Consider the following 8,048-nt stretch of genomic DNA (forward strand, 5'->3'; position numbering starts at 1 on the left):
CCGCTGCCCCATGACATTCAATGATGTCACCATCACTGAATCTGCACTATCAACATCCTGGCAGTTACTATTAACTAGAATCTGAACTTAACTCACTATATAAACAAAATGGTGATACGAGCAGGTGAGATACTAGGAATACTGTGGTGAGTAACCCACCTCCAGATAGCCAAAGCCTGTCCATGATCCACAACACACAAATCAGGAGTGTGATGGAATTATCCCCACTTGCCTGGAGGACTGCAGCTCCATCAATACTCAAACAGTTTGACATAATCCAGGACAAAGCAGCATGCTTGATTGACACCACATCCATAAACATCACTCCATCACCAACATTCAGCAGCAGCACTTTATTCTATCTTCAAGATGTACTGCAGAAACTCATCAAGACTCTTACAATGGGACCTCCCAAACCCATGACTACTTCCATTTGGAAGAATAAGGGCAGCAGCCACATGGGAGCACTGCTATCTCTAGGTTCCCCTCCAAGCCACTCACCATCTTGACTAGGAAATATATCACAGTTCCTTCACTGTTTCTGGGTGAAAGTCCTGGAATTCCCTCTTTAATGGCAGTGTGGATCAACCCAAGCACATGGACTTCATCTGCTCAAGAAGGCAGCTTTCCACCACCTTCTCAAGGGCAATTAAGAACGGCAATAAATGCTGACCAGCCAGCAACACCCTCGTCTCATAAATAAATTAGCAAGAAGGTGTCCAGGTCTTCCCCCTTCTCCTTGCCTGCCTTGCTTCAGAGGAAGCAGTGACCTGAATCTGATCGATGTGAACAGGGATGTGAACATGGCATTTAACAAGTATCAATCTCTATCAAATGGTATCTTTCTGCTGCTTAGTGATAATCTCACCACATCACTTCTGAAAAGCATAAAAGATGGTGTAAATTGCTCCCAACATCAAGCTGGGGCTCACTGCTCTTCTTGTCTGATGCAGTCACAAATCTCATCGTTTTCCCTGTCACTGACACCCCCACAAGATTCAATTCAAGGTCTCTTTGACAACAGCCAGTTTGAATGGCTTCTCATAATTTGTTGCTTTTAAAACTGGTGCTATTTCAACACAGTTATCAAATTGTTCAAAAGTGCTATGGCATCCTTGTGCCCATTCAAATTTTATGTCTATCTTTAACAATGTCACCAAAGGAGCTGACGCAGTGCTGAAGTCTGGAACAAACCTCAGATAAAATCCACTATGGGTCAAAGGCGCATAACACCTAAGAGATGTGAAATTGTGGAGTACTTTTGATATTCCTATGCTAGGACAATCACAAGGTTTTGTCCTAGCATAGGAATATCAAAAGTACTCCACAATTTCACATCTCCACAAGGTTTTGTGATTGTCATAAGAATATCAAAAATAGCCCCCAATTTCACTTCTCTTAGGTGTTAATTAGTCTTGTTCCACAGTGTGATCCAAATAAGTCATTTTTGCTTTAGTAAATTCACTCACGGCCAGATTTATAATGAAATTGACTCTTTCTAGCCAATTAAACAATTTAGTTAAGAGGTATAATGTTCCTCCCAGGTTTGGCTGAATGTTACAAACAACATCCTTCTGAAGGTGTGAGAATTCAAAGCTTCCGAGAAGGCGACAAGAGACTTATGGGACACTAAAGAAAGTTTCAGTCTTATTGACTTGATGGAACAGTGATTCATCAAACTTACCGCAATTTTGTTTTGCTCATGGTTAAAAAAAAGAGAACCCAAGCAGAGTTCTGAGAGACACTATCGGGGAGGGAATGGTTCTCAGCAAGGAGCTAGGGAAAGATAACCATTCCATAGGACTGTTTTACTGGACCAGGCTATCAAAGGTTACAATCTGCAGTGCGGTAAAGGCAAAACAAAAGAGAGTTGATTCTCTCCTAAAACCTCTCGTGCTCAGTCCACCTGCAGGAAAAACCTGCTACCATTCAACTGCTGAAACCATCATCCTGCTGAATTCTGGCATCAACATTTTTAAACTTCATCCTGGAAAGAGAATCTTCAAGAGAGTAATATGTCTATAAGATAACAGATTGTTTTTAATTTCCTCTTTATTAGCATCTTCTATTTGTACCAACTTTAATCTTTGTGTCTGTACTTTACCTGAAAATGATATTACATTTTTACTTAGTAACTTGTTGTAATACCCCATGCCATAAACTAACCTTTTTATTGTTTAATTGTAAAGTTTTGTTGCAGTGTTTAAGTTGGCGCATGAAAAACTAACGGTTGATTAAACAAGCTGTACAAAATAACAGTTCATCGCCCACTCTGTGAATTCGATAGTGGTGACTGTGTCACAGAATTCTGATAAAATTTCATGTTTATATTTCTAGGTCTGCTTTGCATGTAGTTTTTTTTTCCTGGAGTGAAAGTTGAAACCTGTGGTGAAAGAATCTGGAATGATGGCTGTAAATTTGAAAGCTGATACAACTTTACTTGCCACACATAGAATGATAACTTCATGTGATTTCAACAATGTTTAAAAAGTTATCTACTATAAAAATATTCTTGCTCAGGTCAGCCTATTAAACACACAGTTGATTACACCATCACTGAAGTGGAAAACCAATGTAATTATTGCCTACAGTTACCAAGTGGCCTGAAAATATTGGACAATAATTACCACAGCAATGTAAGTCACAAAGTTCAGGAAAATAGTCCTGTAAGTAATTTTTATGAATAATCACATAATGTTTTCGGTTTTCAAATTCCAAGATCTTTAGGGCATTAGACTAATTGGAACTGTGAGAGTAATGGAGCCTCACAGCTGGGAAACCGAGGAGAAAGCAAGGTTACAATGGGAAACGCTGTAGGAACGGATGCTTACCAGATTTGAGGGAGGCATTTTTCAAAGCTGTGGGAAGAGAAATTTGGAAAGCTTCATGTTGGTTTCATTCAATCAAATATGGCCAGGAAATATCTGTGTGTTGCCTGGCGATTATTGTGATTTCTGAATGTAACCATTATTAACAATACTGCTAATTGGCTGAAAACATCAAATGTGGATTGAAAATCCATAAAAGAAAAAACAATCCAAAATTAGCCTGTGCTGCTTAAACTGAACAAAGAAATCTTTAAAGGGTGACATCTCAACTATAAGAAGCCTTACAACTTACTGAGATTTTGTCACTTTACTAGACCTCCATTTTAATTTTAAAGTGAAAATATCATCAAAGGAACTATAGGCCTGCCATGATGAAACTGTACTAATACCAGACTGTTACTTAATCTTTGAGCATGCTACAGTTATGAGAGATACATGAAAGTAATATTGCATTTTTCAGGATAAATGTGTGATAATAAATAAACTTCTTTATTTTAAACTCAGAAGAAGCTTACTGCTGGTTTAATTTAATTGGGACCCTCAATCTTGAGTAAGAAAACATCCATCACTTCTACTCAAAAATATTGATCATGGTAAATAAAACACAGTACATGAATTCTATCTGTTACAGAATCAATCTTCAGTGTAGAAGATACATAAAATGTTCTTGAAATAATAGGGAACCAAAGGTTTTGTGAGCTTGAGGAATTTCCCTTTTTTGGCAAACTGTTTAATTGAGTGAGATTCATGGCATCCCTGGCCATATTTACTTTTCTCATGAAATCTTCCTCCCTCCAGCACATTAATTATGTAACTGGCATCTTTGGTGTCCATCTTGTGGAACCGTGTGGCAGGAGAAGATGACATGCTCATCGCTGCTGAGACACAGTAGCATTTGCACTGACAGTGTCAGATGCACAGCACCTATAGTGCTGCAAGCCAGAAACTAGCCTTCACACACTATTGCTCCATGGTTTTTACTAAAGACATGACCTAGAAAGGAAAGTTTGTGACCTGCTTCATTGACAGGGATCTGCATGTGCTGTTGAATGGGGTAAAGAAATAAACCTCTTTTTGCTGTTAACTGAGTGAAGCCTCCACCAGCTCAAAGATTTTTACCTCATTGTCGTCTTCTCTATCTAGATTAGACTTGAGACATATTCTGGTGAACACATTGCTGATGCGACTGTGCAGTGGTCAAGGAAGAAATGACCCAATCACTAGCACTCAGAACTTTTTTTTATTCACTTATGGGTCGTGGGTGTCCCTGGCTGGCCAGCATTTATTGTCAGTCAACTTGAGTTGTTAGTGGTGACCTGCCTTCTTGGGCTGCTGCTGTCTACATGTAGGTTGACTCACAATGCCATGAGGGAGGGAATTCCAGGATTTTGACCCAGTGACAGTGAAGGAATGGTCATATATGGTGAGTAGCTTGAAGAGGAACTTGAAGATGGTGGTGTTCCCATGTATCTGCTGCCCTTGTCCTTTTGAATGTGAATTTAACAGGTGCTGTCTGAGCATCTTTGGTGAATTTCTGCAGTACATCTTGTAGATGGTACACATTGTTGTCACGAAGCATCAGTGCTGGAGGGAGTGGATGTGGCACCAATAAAGCAGGCTGTTTTGGCCTGAATGTTCCATCACACTCCTGATTTGTGCCTTGTAGATGGTGGATAGGCTTTGTGGAATCAGGGAATCAAGGGATGAACCTCTCACCACAGTACATGTAGCCTCTGACCTGCTTTTGGAGCCACTGTGTTTATGTAGTGAGTCCAGTTGAGTTTTTGGTTAATGGTAATCCTCAGGATGTTGATGGTTGGGGATTCAGTGAATGTCAAGAGGTGGTGGTTAGAAAGTCTCTACTGGAGATATCATTGCTTGGCATTTGTGTGGTGTGAATGTTACTTGCCACTTGTTAGCCCAAGCCTTGAAATTTTCTAGATCGTGCTGTTTTTGAACATGGACTGCTTCAGCATCTGAGGAGTCATGAATGGTGCTGAATATTGTGCAATCATCGGCGAACACCCCCACTTCTGACCTTATGATAGAGGAAGGTCATTGATGAAGCAGCTGAAGATGGATAGTCCTAGGCTATTACCCTGAGGGACACCTGCAGGAAGATTTCATGAGCCGAGAACAACCATAACCATCTTCCTAGATGACTCCAACCAGTAGAGAACTTGCCCCTAATGCTCTTTGACTCCAGGGCTAGGGCTCCTTGATGTCATATTTAATCAAATGTAGCCTTGGTGTCTAGGGCTATCACTCTTACCTCATGTCTGGAATTCAGCTCTTTTGTCCATATTTGATCCAAAGCTGTAATGAGGTCAGGAGCTGAGTGGACCTGGTGGAACCCAACCTGGGTGTCACTTGAACAGATTATTGCTGAGCAGGTAGATTAGATTTAGATTTAGATTTCGATTATTTACAGTGTGGAAACAGGCCCTTCGGCCCAACAAGTCCACACCGACCTGCCGAAGCGTAACCCACCCATACCCCTACATTTACCCCTTTTAACCTAACACTACGGGCAATTTAGCATGGCCAATTTACCTGGCCCGCACATCTTTGTGACTGTGGGAGGAAACCGGAGCACCCGGAGGAAACCCACGCAGACACGGGGAGAATGTGCAAACTCCGCACAGAGAGTCGCCTGAGGCGGGAATTGAACCCGGGTCTCTGGCGCTGTGAGGCAGCAGTGCTAACCACTGTGCCACCGTGCCGCCCAGTGTTTGATAGCACTGTTAACGATACCTTCCATCACTTTACTGATGTCAAAAGTAGATTAATAGGACGGTAATTGGCCGGATTGGATTTGCACGGCTTTTTGTGTACAGGCCATAACCGGCAAATATTTACATTGTCAAGTGGATGCCAATATTGCAACTGTACTGGGAGAGCTTAGCGAGTGGAGAATTACAAGTTCTGGGGCATAAGTCTTCAGTACTATTGCCAAATAAGAACAAATAGGTCATGTTCAGAGTGGCAGATTATAATTAGCAGGTGACCAGACGAATTACTGCTTGTGCTCCATATTTATCATTAATGAATTTGATAAGTGACTGAATGTACTGGTTTCAGGTTTGCTGACAATAAAAACTGGGCAGTAAACGACATGAACACAAAGAAAGATATTCATTTGAATTGTAGTAAGGATTCTTTACCCTTTACTCCAACTCTCTGTTAAAAAATGACCACTTGACTTAGTCATAACTCGCTGTAACTGTGAGCTAACTTCCCGTGATTCATGTACAACGACACAACAACACAATGAATGTGAACATTTCTCGGTGTCACTTCATTGAAAAACAAATTGTGATTTTCTTTTATATTTCCTACCAAAGAGAATAACTTCATACTTTGTTGCATTTTATTCCATCTGCCATGTTTCTGCCCTCCCTCTTCTATTTTATTGTCAATTATTTGGTCCTCCTTTGATGAATTCTCAATCCTCTGAAAACTCAGGCTTGTAGCCTTACTTTGGCAACATTATGTTCCTCTTCCATTGTTCTAACACCAGCTTTACCTCCTCTCATTCAGCATGCTTAGAGCACTTTTCCTGAAGGGCTTTCATGCCTGATGGGCTGTGTATTTGTTGAAAAGTGTGTAATAATTCTTTAAAAGTAGATGTACAGGTGGGTTATGTTAGTGGTCAGGAATAGGTAGAATGTGGAGCCAGATTTCCCACTGGTCAGACAGTTATTATTCCAGAGTTCAAGGGAGTTGCTATGGAGACCCTGTAGAATCCCCATGGTAGTAGATGCTGGAGGAATTACTCCGGAAATTGAAGTCTTGTGACTGGAACTTTAAAGGTTTCAACTTTAAATTGGAGAATTTGTGAGGGTTCTGATGAAATTATGCAACATAATTACTCAGGAGAAGTTAGACTATCAAAAGCGTAGTCTAACTCCTGAGTAACAATTCAGCAGAGTCCATTACACACGTCCAGTGCACTGACCTCTTTCCATGGAACCCAACCTGAACTCCCATTGCTGGACATAACACCCTTCCAGCCCCCACCTCCCCTATCACCACCACACCACACCACACCCACTGTCCCCCCAACCACCACCCCTGACCCATGCCAATCCAAACCAGCCCCTTTCTGCCATTGGCCCAGCTTAATAACGTCACCCCTCCCACCCACTGGATCCTGCTCAACCCTTCCTACTGCCAGACCCAAATAATGTCAGACTGCCCATCCTCAGAAAATCTGGTCCATAATCTGGTAGCAAAGATTTTTTTAAAGAAACATAAAACCTTGAGAATGGTGAGAGTCTGGGTAATGTTTATGTTCAGAGGAGTCTGGTGTTTTTGTATGTGAATCGGTGGAATTAAATATGCAGATAAGCAAACACACAAGCAATTAGGAGGTCAGCAGGTATGTTAGCTTTTGTTCCAAAAGTGTTGGACTATAAAAGGAAATAAGTCTTTGTACAATTATAGAGGGCATTGATTAAAACCATTCCTAAAATAATGTACTGCAGTTTTGACATGTTCCCAAAGAAAATACATAACTGCCCTCGATGAAGTACAATGAGGATTTACGAAGTTGTGATGTCCTGATGTGCTGAGAGGTTTTATCCTAAGAATCGAGATTGAGTAGACTAGACCTGTGTTCCCTGACAGTTAATGAGAGATTCTCTGAAGAAGCTCAACAAAGCTGACCTTCGGAGAGTGATAGCCATGACCTGAGTAAAAGTAATGGTTGACATCCTTAGAATAAGGGGTCAACCATTTAGGGCTGAGATCAGGAGAAATCTTTGCACTCAAAAGATGGTGAATCTTTGGAATATTCTACCCCAGAGAGCTGTGCTTGTTCAGTTGTATATGTTCAGAGCAGAGTTTTGCAAATTTTTGAGTACTAAGGGAATGGTATGGGACTAATTGAGGAAGGTTGAGGTAAATGATCAGCTATGACCTCCTTGAACGACAGATCAGGCTGGAAGGGCCGAATAGCCTACAATGACTCATCAACTTTATGCTCTTATGCCTTACATCAAGATCATTTAGATTTTATTTTAGGATTACACAAGAACTCAGGCTTTCTGATGTGATGTTTACATGCCTAATGAAAGAAACCGAGCTGGTAGGATCAAAGAAGTGGTGGAAATGGCCTATAAACCCAATGTGTGTGCTAGGAGGAGAACATAGCTCAAGATTATATTGAGTTTCTGGCAAAACAAATTTTAACATAAGCTTATAGGTATGTTCAGCCAT

The sequence above is a fragment of the Chiloscyllium plagiosum genome, unplaced genomic scaffold (assembly GCF_037043375.1).
Source record: "Chiloscyllium plagiosum isolate Xiang-an unplaced genomic scaffold, Cpla_swu_hap1 HiC_scaffold_6, whole genome shotgun sequence".
NCBI lineage: Eukaryota > Metazoa > Chordata > Chondrichthyes > Orectolobiformes > Hemiscylliidae > Chiloscyllium > Chiloscyllium plagiosum.